Source organism: Equus przewalskii, chromosome 18 (genome assembly GCF_037783145.1).
Source record: "Equus przewalskii isolate Varuska chromosome 18, EquPr2, whole genome shotgun sequence".
Lineage (NCBI taxonomy): Eukaryota > Metazoa > Chordata > Mammalia > Perissodactyla > Equidae > Equus > Equus przewalskii.
In genome coordinates, this window is record NC_091848.1 from 34,706,953 (window position 1) to 34,719,840 (window position 12,888).

At 35.6% G+C, this 12,888-nt stretch overlaps 1 protein-coding gene across 8 annotated transcripts in view; it reads right to left on the minus strand.

Annotated features, from left to right (window-relative positions):
• PAK2 (p21 (RAC1) activated kinase 2) overlaps nt 1-12,888 on the minus strand; it is a 78,926-nt gene that overhangs the window by 64,101 nt on the left and 1,937 nt on the right. For 3 of the 8 annotated variants that reach the window (XM_070583467.1, XM_070583468.1, XM_070583466.1), the window contains one exon: nt 11,786-11,951. The exons of 4 other annotated variants lie outside the window; for them this stretch is intronic. The gene's annotated coding sequence lies outside the window, so the exon portion shown is untranslated. Of the gene's footprint in view, nt 1-11,785; nt 12,054-12,888 lie in introns of those variants that run through there. One more of the 8 variants, XM_070583470.1, reaches the window with a different exon arrangement.

Genomic DNA, 12,888 nt, shown 5'->3' on the forward strand with positions numbered 1-12,888 from the left:
ACAATGTTCACAGAAGCACTATTCATAATAGTCAAAAAGTGAAAGCAAGCCAAGTTTCCATTAACTGACGAATGGATAAACAAAATGTGTTTATTCCACTCCATTCCATACAATGGAATATTATTCAGCCATAAAAAGGATGAAGTACTCATACATGCTACATATGGATCCACTTTGAAAACACTGTGCTAAATGAAAGAAACCAGTCACAAAAGACCACATATTATATGAATCTGCCTACATGTCCAGAATAGACAAATACAGAGAGAGAGAAAATAGATCAGTGGTTGCCTAGGGTGAGAGGGCACAGTTTGGGATAAAATGAGTGCTACTGAGTGCAAGATTTTTCCTTGTAGTAATGCAAATATTCTGGAATTGAATAGTGGTGACGGTTGCACAATCTTGTGAATAGAGTAAAGAAAACATTTAATTGTACACCTTTTAAAGTGTGGATTTTATCATATATGAATTATATCTGATTTTTAAAAATTTAAGAAAAGAAATCACAGTGGGGCAGATGTTGATGCAGAAAGCAACAGGGACTGACACAAACAAAGGCAGAAGCAAAGACGGAGGGTTTGCCTCTGGTGAAGAAGATACTCTAAAGAACATGCCCCAGTCTCCTTGAGGGAAGTGCTCTAAAAAGTGACCTGGAGAATGGAAGCGTTACTGGAATAATGACAGCCTTTCAACGGGACCACTTTGAAGGTGACAAAACCATTCAAAGTTACACTTTTTGCCATGTTCAGGAAAAGAATCACTTCCATGACTTCAAAGACATGCCTCCTACATTCTATGCTCCTGTTCTTCATATCTGAAAAAAGGCTGACAGTCATCCCTGAAAAAAAAAAACCTGCCATCTGGATTATTTATTCTGCCAGTAAAATTTCTATGCAGTGACAGAAAAATGTGAGAGTAAAAAATAGTTATTTTCTGTCTTTAAGAAATTAACCTTCTCGGAGGAAAACAATTTTTGAAAATCATTTGTTTCAGTTTTTCACACCTCTATAATAACACCCCAATTCTCCTAACTATCCATGCCTCTCAGAACAGCTTCCTCAGAACTTTTAAGTCAGTGCAGCCTATGACTTAATCATTGTTATTATCCTCAAATCCACTCTCGGTCCCTCCCAGCCTATTTTTCACATGGCAGGCAGCAACCTTACAATATATTAAATTTCATCACTTCAGTCTCCTACTTAAAGCTTTTAAGCAAGATACTTAAGATAAAACCCAATACAGTAGGTCCCCCTTATCCAGCAGGGATACGTTCCAAGACCCCCAGTGGATGCCTGAAACCATGGTACCATAGTACCAAACCCTATATATACGACGTTTTGTCTTATACACATATACCTATGGTAAAGTTTAATTTATAAATTAGGCACAGTAAGAGATTAACAAGAATAACTAATAACAAAATAGAATAACAACAATATACCGTAATTAAAATTACTGTAGATCTCAGAACCTCAGCGTATGATTTTCTTTCTTTTCCTCATTAACTTAAGAACTTTCATCTTTTCACTCAAAGGAAGCACTTTTACAGCTTCTCTTTGGCATATGTGAGTTGCTAGCATAACTACTTGTGCACTTTGAGGCCATTATTAAGTAAAATAAGACTTTTAAAATTTATTTATTATTTTTTCCTTTTTCGCCCCAAAGCCCCCCGGTACATAGTTGTATATTCTTCGTTGTGGGTCCTTCTAGTTATGGCATGTGGGACGCTGCCTCAGCGTGGTCTGATGAGCAGTGTCATGTCCGCGCCCAGAATTCGAACCAACGAAACACTGGGCCACCTGCAGCGGAGCGCACAAACTTAACCACTCGGCCACGGGGCCAGCCCCAGTAAAATAAGACTTTGAACACAAGCACTATGATACCATGACAGTCGCTCTGATACCCGAGACAGCCACCAAGTGACTAACGGACAGGTAGCAGGTAGCATATGCAGTGTGGATACGCTGGACAAAGGGATGATTGACGACTTGGGCAGGATGGAGAGGGATGGTGCGAGATTTCATCATGCTACTCAGAATGGCGTGCAATTTAAAACTTATGAATTATTTCTGGAATTTCCCATTAAATATTTTCAGACTGAGGTTGACTGCAGGTCTCTGAAACCACGGGTAAGGGGAGCCTACTGTAACACATGATCAGGCCCCTAACTTTTCAGACTCCCCTTTGTAGTCTTTTCCTCTACAGGCTTTAAGTTTTATCAGTCATTTCAGCTCCTCTAATAGCCATCTCAAGCCCTCACACATGACCTTCCTGCAAGGTTTTCTGATCAGTGACCAAGCATCCCATTTCCCTGGGACACAGGGCTTTCAGTGCTAAACCCAGGAGAGCGCTAGGCAAAGTGGGATTGAGTCGGTCACTCTACTTTCTATCTACCACTTCTGTTTGACACCTACTTCAAGTATTGGCCTTAAAGTCACTTTTTAAGGAAACCACCTCTGACACCTCCTTACTCCCGTCCCATGCACATTACTTTATTTCCTTTGTCTTAACATTCATCACACCGGATTTACTTTTTTAACGTCCATCTTCCGTGTGTTATAAACCCCATAAGCATGAATCCAGTGAGCATTTCGTTGACCATTATATCACTAACACCTCACACTGTGTATAGTTCATGTGTCTGTGAAATGAGTAACTGGTGAATGAATAAATCAACCAATGAAAGGTTTATCTGTGATGGCCTCCAAGTCAAGTAAGTTTTTTCTTTTTTAGGCTAGGAGAAATTTGAAGATACATGGACTATTCTATCTCCTTTGAGGTCACTATTCTAGAAAACTAAAACAATTAAATGCTCCATTTATCTTGATCCTCACAACTGAAGAACTGACCAAGAACCTCACCTTAACCACCATATAGTCAGGATAAGAGCAGCAGGACAAATGGTCTAAATTCTCACTACTCAATCCCTATTACAAGTATTCCTCAATTTACAACAGATCTTGGTCCTACCCAGAAGATGGGATTCTAAGCAACAGGAACAATAAATATGATCTAGTTCATGAGACAGCAAGGAGACAAGAGGGCATACGGTACCAAGTAGTGGGAAATAGACTGGTAAGTTCAGTGGGGCCAGAAAGTCACTGGGGCAAGAGGGAGCACCCTGAAGTTTGAGAGGTTTGGTTTTAAGTGTTTTTTATTTTAATAATAAAAGTAGTACACGATCATTACAAAAAAACTCAAACTAGAATAAAATCTAAAGAAAAAAGAATATCCAGAAAGACTTGTTTTTTATATTTTCATACTAGAAGCAGGGAAATGAAATGGTGGAAGGAAAAAAACCTCTTAGTAAGTGTCTTCTAGGTCATTCAAATATTTATTTTGTGCCTACAATGTGTCCGATGCTAGAGATCAAAGATAACTAAGATTTAGTCTCAGCTGTGAGCACATCAGTGAGAAAACAGTAACAGATGACTACTCTGCAGTGAGCTCAGAGCTGAGAGGGATGAGTGGCATACAACGGAAAAGAGGACCCAGAGCTCCTATTTATGGGAGTAATTAGGCAAATAAATCAGAACTGGCTTTTGAAGGATGAAAAGGAATTTGCCAGGCAAAGAAAGAGAGGAAGGTCTCTGTACAGAGGAAGAAGTATGTGTAAAGAAACTTCGTAATCTAAATGTGGTCTTTTTTTTTCTTTTTCCCCTTGGCCTTCACCCAATCACTATACTAAAAAAGTGAAACAATAACCAAGCATGAGAGAAGTAAAGGGGTGAGACTCAGAAAATGCTTCAAAACTGCTGATAAGGTAGGGAATGGGGAAGCAAGGGACAACAACAAAGATTACCAAAAAAAAAAAAAAAACAAGTAGTAAGAAATGTGTTGAACAGTATGAAGTCTAGCTTTCCCCAAGTTTGGTCACAAACCCCAAACGGCAATTCGAAATGAAATAAGGGGAGAGGGGCAATAAAGATGAAAAGTGTTCAACCTGCTAGACATCAAGGAGATGCAAAGTGGAACAAGATACCATCTATCACTCTAAGATAAGACCTTTTACTGGAAACTGAAGGTCAACAGCAGACTGATTATTTAATTACTTATATGGTTATCTAAGTTAAACAGAAGTTGGGACCAGCTTATTCTAATAAAAAATGTCAAATCAGAAATTATCCATGTACTTTATCCCAAATTTCCATGAAGACAATTTATATCAGATCTTTGAAGGATTTTCACTAGTTATAAAGTCACTCAATCTTAACCGAGAAAAGATTCATGACCCAGCCATGCTCTGCTTCATAAAAGACAGTTCAACCATCTGCATAAAAGAAGATATGAAGAGGGGTTGGCCTGGTGGCGTACTGGTTAAGTTCACATGCTCTGCTTTGGTGGCCCGGGGTTCATGGGGTTGGATCCCCGGCGTGGACCTACACACCACTTGTCAAGCCATGCTGTGACAGCGTCTCACATACAAAATAGAGGAGGACTGGCACAGATGTTAGCTCAGGGCCAATCTTCCTCATTGGGAAAAAAAAGATAAGAAAGATATGAAGATACCTTGTCTCTCTCTGCTAACCACCCTTTTATTTAGAGACCCAAAGTCTGCCTCAAAGAAACAAATTAGTCAGTCACCCTTGCTAAGCCATTTCTTGCTATGCAGAGGCAGGTTTGGTGGCAGCCAGAGTTCCTTATCTTCTCCTCTGATCTGTCTACATACATTTAGGAGACTACCATGCAAGTTCCAGAAAACAAGCAAGGAGTGTCTATGTGCCCGCGTGTACGTGAGGTTCAGGTGGAGCTGTGTGAGGGCAGAAAAACCTGAATTGGCACACAGCTTCCTGGGAGGTGGAGTCATATGTGCAAAGTGCTGTGTTGAAGACACAAGGCTAGAATCAGGAAGAGCCCTAACAGCAGCACATGCTAGAAACCAGGGTAGGATAAGAGCCCACCATCCTAGCCTAGAACTATCATTAGATAAATGTCTATTAATCTCCAGAACTCAGGCTAGGAGCTGCATATTTATCCTTCAGCAATACACCTAACAAGAAGCTTCGACCAGAATTTCAGTCAACTGTAGAGGCAAGGACAGTCCACAAACATTTCTGACAAATGCACATCAGGTAGTAATATGTAACAGTTATCATTCAAGGATGAACAAGCAGAAAAGAAAAATCCACCACTGATCCCAACAAAAAAATAACGCAGCACAACGAAGAGGGAAAATTATAGACTATAAAATATAGAAGCAGAGCCTGACTTAGAAGGTGAATTAAATTACTTCAGGACACAGAACTAACTTCCAAACACTGCTTGGCAACTCTATGGAACAGGCATCCATGGAGAGAACAGACCAAGACGAGAGTAATTTAGGAAGAAAGGGGAGCAGGGTAAATTTTTAAAGCATGCGCAACTAAAATTTCAACAGAAATAAGGCCTACACTGGAGGTGATAAAGGAAAATCAAATGACAAATAAGGAAAAACATTTGAGAAGCTCACACAAAGGACAGAAATGATAAGCCAACCTAATTAATACAAGTGTTTTCAAGGAAGAAAACAGAACTAAAATGAAATAACCAAAAATATCTCTGGAAATGTGAAAGAGCCAGCTATGCACACTGCAAGGAGCTAAAGTACCAGGCAACATTAATGAACACGTACAAGACACGATCTGTCAAAATATTACACCAAAAGACAATGAAATATTCCTACCACTATCAGGCACAGGAAGCTCCAAAACAAAATGATCAATGCAAGATGACACAGAATTTCTGAGGACCTCAGTGACCTAATAATTATTAAATATGCCTTTCAGTTACTCTTACTAAAAATATTAGCTGAAATGTATGCTAGCTGACATACACGATGAATCAATTTAAATGTAAGATTGAGAAAAATGGCAATGACCACCAAATCCATGTAAATAAAGTTTAACTAATTTATGTTAACACAACATAATTACTAAGATAAAAGTAAAAAGATGAAGTTAAAAACATAAAATGCACAAAAAAATATACTAACAATATTCTAAGGCCCCAAACTCACTGTAGAAGGGAAAAGTAGATAAAGTGAGGGTAGGTTAGGAGAAAAAATTAGTCTTCAGAAATAGAAGGAATCAAAGTATAATTTTCTTTTTCAGCCTGACAAATCATAAAATTTTATTCTTTTAAATTTAGATTTACACTTTTATTCATTTAAACTATAAATTAATAGACTTTAAAAATAGGATGTATACATTCCAAATACCTGAAATAAAAGCAAACCAAATATAATTCACAAAGCAAAAAACAGAAAACATCAACAGATAACTGGATAAACAAAATGTGGTATATACATACAATGGAATATTATTTGGCCATAAAAAGGAACAAAGTACTAATATATGCTATAACATGGATGAACTTTAACAACATTATGTTACATGAAATAAGCCAGACATAAAAAGGCAAATATGGTATGATTCCACTTATATGAATCGTCTACAATAGGCAAAATTGTTAGGAGACAGAAAGTAGATTAGAAGATTGGGGGCAGAAATACAGAAAGCACATTAGGGGTTGGGGGTGGGGAGGAATGGGGAGTTAGTGTTTAATGAGTATAGAGGTTCAACTGGGGAAGGAAGATGAAGAAGTTCTGGAGATGGACAGTGGTGATGGTTGCACAACAATGTAAATACACTTAATGCCAAAGAACTCTATACTCAGAAACAGTAAAGACAATAATTTATGTTATGTATATTTTATGACAATTAAAGTAGCAACAATGAATCATTAAAAAACAAATCATTAATTAAGATGATAGAAGAAACACTCAACAGAATTCATTATGACAACAAACATAAATGTTTTAAGCATTCATTTTGAATCAAAACAAAAATAAACTACATGTAATTTAAGAGAGACATAACTGAAACAAAATGACATGGAAAGACAAAGTTGGATAATTTATTGAACAAAAATAATACAGACAGGAATTTAAGATAAGTAAAACACAAGGACTCACAAAGATTAAATATGATAACATGTTTACTGATTAGGTGTAATCCATACTGAAGATCTTCAGCAGCATAGAACTCACACATGCATCATATAATACTGCATCAAAACACACAATAAAAATTAATAGTCAAGAGAATGAGAAGACATGCCACAGACTGGGAGAAAATATTTGGAAAAGACACATCTAGGTGTGTAGTAGGCTATACCATCCAGGTTTGTGTAAGTACACCCTGTGATGTTCACACAATGATGAAATTGCCTAATGATGCATTTCTGAGAAAGTATTCCTCTCATTAAGCAACATGTGACTACATATATACTCAACACATTTGGTTTTGAAGATATTTATACCCAAAATGTGCAGTTTAATTAACAATATATATATATATATATATAAATCTACCCTACGGGGCCATCCCAATGGCATAGTGGTTAAGTTCGCGCACTCTGTTTCAGCAGCCTGGAGTTTGCGGGTTCGGATCCTGGGCACAGACCTACACACCACTCATCAAGCCATGCTGTGGCACCATCCCACATACAAAAAAACAGAAGAAGATTGGCACAGATGTTAGCTCAGCAATAATCTTCCTCAAGCAGAAAGAGTTAAGACTGGCAACAGATGTTAGCTCGGAGCCAATCTTCTTCCCCTCACCCCCAAAAAAACCATACTCTGCAAATAGAAAATGTTTTTTTCAAGTTTTCACATAACATTTACCAAATTGGATTATGCTTTAAGTCATAAAGAAACCCTTGATAAATTTAAAAGATATTTTAAAAGACCATAGTCACTGACAACAATGAAAGAAAAGAGTGAACAGAACTGTCCTAAATACCTCAAGTCAAAGAGAAAATCAAACTAGATCAACTATTTGAAAAGAAAAGAATATAAGAACATCATTCATGTAAATTATAGAGTGCAGCCAAAGCTGTACTCAGAGGCAAATTAAGAGCATTAAATGTTCTTGTTATTAAAAAAAAAGAATCAAAAATGTATTGCATTATAAAAAGTATAACAAAAAAAGAAAAAAAGCAAGAAGAGGAAAATAAAGAGAAAAGTTTAGAAATCAAGGAATCGCAAAGCAGAAAGCCAACAGAATAAATCTCACAGCTGGTTATTAAAAACCACTAAGTAGATAAACATTTGGCAAATCAAATCAAGAAAAATAACAAAATCACTAGCAAAAGATGGAAATGAACACCACAGACTTAATTATAAGAAAATATTACACACATCCATATAATAATAAATTTTAAAACCTTAAAAAATACAATCTTGGGAAATACAACTTATCACAATTGACTCATGAATAAGTAAGGATTCCCCAAGAGACTACAGAAGTAACTACAGAAGCTACCATATGGCCTATATACTCTTATTACACTAAATTTCTGAGAGATCCTCTTCTATCCTTCCAACAAATTCTGTACATTTGACTAACATGAGTAGGGTTTTGGTTCCTCATAATATACCCTTTAGGGTACCTTTGGTTATTAGCAAATTTATTATTATATGTTCTTATCAGATGTAGTTAAAAGAAGAAAAACTTTATCACCTAATTAAGTATTATAAAAAATCTGAAAAAATTCAGAAGCCATTCTTATTTTTTGTAAAGTAGAAACAGAATAAAACAATATATCTCTGTAAAACCAACAGCTGACATCATCCTTAACTGTAAAATTACCAGAGACATTCCAAGACAATTATTACCTCTCTTACTTAACTGTGTCTTGGAGATTCTGGTCAATGTAACAAAGACTAAAATAGAAATAAATATTGTGACTATTCAAAAGGAAGTAAAAGTTACTACCATTTTCAGATAAGACAATGAACCTGGAAAACAAAAGTAAATAAAATTTGCAGGTGGGCCTGGTGGGGCAGTGGTTAACTTCGAGTGCTTTTGCAGGTTCGGATCCCGGGTGCGGACCTATACAATGCCCTCAAGCCATGCTGTGGTGGCATCCCACATACAAAACAGAGGAAGACTGGCACAGATGTTAGCTCATGGACAATCTTCCTCACCAAAAGAAAAAAAAAGTAACTGAAATTTTATTAAAGTCCAGAAAGATAATAAAAATAACAGTAGGCACAAAAATTTAGTTACTTCTGTGTACTTATTATAAATAATGAAAATAAATCAAATTAACAAAAACAAAGCAAGTTATAATTTAAACAAGAAATGGAAAATAAATTATATTTTTTATTTGCCTAGTAATAAGAAAATTTTATTAATTTCACTAAGAATGATGGTCATTTCAATAAAGATAGCAATAAAATGGGATTCACATTGCTAGTGACGGTACACATGAAACCTTTCTGAAGGGTATTTTAAGACTTTTAAATGCTTATACCTTTTCACTCAGTAATTCCACTTCTAGGAAAATATTCTAAAGTAATATCAGGGATAAATAAAAAGATATTTACTATAGTATTATTTATATAAAATACTGGAAAAAGTTACACATTCAGCAATAGGAAAATAGTGAAGCTAAGGTACAACTATACAACGGAATGTTGGTAAAGATTTTTTAAAAAAAGTATTTTTAAGGAGAACAAAGGGAAACCTTCAAGGTTGAATGTTAAGTTAAAAAAATCAAGATAGCAAATTATACAGAATATGATTTCAATTTTATAAAAGTAAACTATGTCCATACATATATATAAAGAAGAAAAAGTACTGGTAGGAAACATAGCAAAATATCAACAGTAGTTATCCAAAGGTAATGAAATAAGAAGCAAGTTTTTTAAACTTTATGTTTTCAAATATTTACTCAGGAAGATGAAAAAAGTTCAGGAAGAATTTACAACAGAGACAGGTTATCAAACATCTGGCTATATTTCCACTATTACAGCTGCCAATGTACCTCCTTATTCTTTAATAATTTGCTTTTTATAGCATTTGAAATTTTGTATAACTACTTTCCCCATCTCTTGTTCTTCATGTTTATTATATAATAATTTTGCTTCATTCATAAGTCTATAAGTTACTAAAAAAATCTCAAAATTAAAAGGAATAGCAATTTTTTTCAAAGCTGAGATTATACCTTAAAATACACCTTGTTCTTATTAAATAAATGCAAGACCAAAATAAAACCTTCTATCTTTCCAGAAGCTATTAAACATTTACATGAAAAAAATATTACCAGTATAATACCTTGATCAGAAAGATGTAAGGAAGAACTCAGTAATGTGGGTTAAAAGTGCCCTGGACTCATGTGTATCTATGTGCATCACTTAACCAACACTACTGAGATCTTCCTTGCACTCCCCTCTTTGATGAGTTTCCACCGACAAAGATTGAGAAATAACTCTCATTTCCAGATGAATAATTTATGCATTTAGTATACTGCAAATAAAAATTATGGACTAACATGTTAAGAAAATATATAATAAGAAGAATATCGAAATTATAGTGGAAATCAGGATAGACTCCCAAAGAAAGCTACACTGAGAAGCTGAAATTTGAAGGACGAGGATGAAGTAGGTGGATGACATGAGATAGCAGTCAAAGATGGGCGTTTTTTTCCTTTTCAGATGTGATGCTTACAACAACATCACTACAGTACTTCTCTCTGCATCTCCACAATGTGACTTATCTTCACATCAACCTCAAGCTTCTAAAATACTTTTATACCTGTATTTTATTTCAGTAGCCAAACTATTCAATATTTTTAAAACTCTTACCTGAACCATGCACACACACAAAAAAACCCCACAAGAATTTAGATTAAATTACAAGAATTATTAAAGTACCAGAAGAAAATATAGAAGAACGCTTTCTGATAAAGGTGAAATGGCGAAGACCTTAAACAGAAGGCAAAGGATTAATATCTATTATGTATGAAGAGTTTCTATAACTCAATAAGGAAGTATAGATTGGTGTAGCCTTTTAGGAAGGCACTTTGGCATCTACTGAAACTTAAAATACACACTTAAGAATCCTTTTAATGGAGATACTTGTACACATACGCATGTACACAAAGACAGAAGGAAGTTCATTAAGGCTCTGGTTTTAGTTGCTCAAAATTGGATACAACATAAATGACCATGAATAATTAAAGTACAACCGTTTAATGCAACATCTCACGACTGTTAAAAAGATGAGGTACAACTATATGTATTGAGATGGAAAATATATAACAATCAGACTTTTTATTTTAAAAAACAAAGGTAAAAACTACACATACAGTGTTTATTTCTAATTGCATAAAGACAACAAAACTGTCTAAGGAATGGGACTAGAAAGTGAGGAAAGAGTAATTTTCACTTTTACTCTCAATAATTTACTTGCTTGAACCTTTTATGATAAGCAGGTACTCCCTTTGTAATTTTAAAATTAGGAAAAAACACTATTCCAGTCTGTTATGATGATTATCTCTGAGAGCTGAGACTAAAGCGATTTTTATCCTGTTTCTTAATAATTTTCACTACTTTCCAAATTTTCTTTAATATGCATACATTTTAAATCTGACAAATTTGCATTCACAAAACCTGTATTTTATTTCAGTGGTGAAATTGGTTTTTTCCATGAAAAATAATTTTTAATTTAACAGTTATGGTCTCAGAAACTTGGCTGAGATTCCAACCTCTTTGAGAAAGCAGTCTTAAATCTAAGTTTAGGAGTATAACATTTACTGTAGAAGCAATTAAATGTAAAACTTATTTTAGAATGGAATATTAACTAATGTTTATTAAGTACTTCCTTACCGCGTTTGCTAAGTACTTTACCTGCATTATCTCATTGGCTCTAGATAGCCCTATGAAATTCGCATTATATTGTTGTTATTATTAACCCCCATTTTACAGAAGAAAAAAACAAGTTTTGAAAAGAATGTGTACCTTGCCTGCGGTCAAGCAGAAGAGCCAGGATTCAGTTCAGGTCTCCAGCTCCTCACCACTAGCGATTCATGGAATGATAAGCACTAATGCACCACAGAGATAACAGGCTAGACTCTGAAATCCTGCATGATGTTCAGGTGGACTACTCTTAATCAGGTTAGTGAGCCTAAAATGAAGAATTCATTCTGATCACAGAAGAAAACAATCAGTATTTCTTCAGGGCAATGGGGGCTGTTTTTTCCTTCTCTTTCTCCTTCTACCAAGGTACAAGAAGGATCCAGTGGACAGCCCAGATTTGTAAGTAACTTAACACCCTCCCTCTGATTAGTCTGGAATTAGCCCTCTAACTGCAAGGGCTTTTGAAAACATAGTGATCAGAACCCCAAAGCCTTACTGTCTTGAACAAGGCCAGTTTCTTTTTTTTTTTTTTTTAAAGATTGGCACCTGAGCTAACAACTGTTGCCAATCTTTTTTTTTTTTCCTGCTTTATCTCCCCAAACCCCCCCCTGTATACAGCTGTATATCCTAGTTGCAGGTCCTCCTAGGTGTGGGATGTGGGACGCCTCCTCAACGTGGCCTGACTAGCGGTGCCATGTCCACGCCCAGGATCCAAACCCAACCACTCAGCCACGGAGCCGGCCCCAGGCCCAGTTTCTAGTTTTAACCAAAAGTACAAAATTGAGAAAGGCAAAAGAAATGTTATACTCAATATTAGAATGATCAGTATTGACAGATGAAACATATGAAGGATTTAACAGCAGTGACTTATTTTATCCTTAGCTACCTGAACAAGTTCTAAATTTTCTCTTTAAAAAAGTATAATTGAAAAGAAATACACACCGCTGTTAACCAGGTCTACTTGGAAACCTGCCTATCACGAAGATCAGAGAACCAGAGGTGCCCGTATTTATATACTTAGTAGATATCGCCAACTACAAACTTACTGTCACTTTATGAATCTGAGTTTGCAAGGTGAGTATTAAATGTCACAAAGTCCAGAAGAATAACCCTCTTTGGATAATGGTAAAGCAGGAATCAAGGTGCTAAGGCAAGTAGAATACCCAGGAACTCTCCCTTAGTACAAGTATCTGCTTACAGAAAGA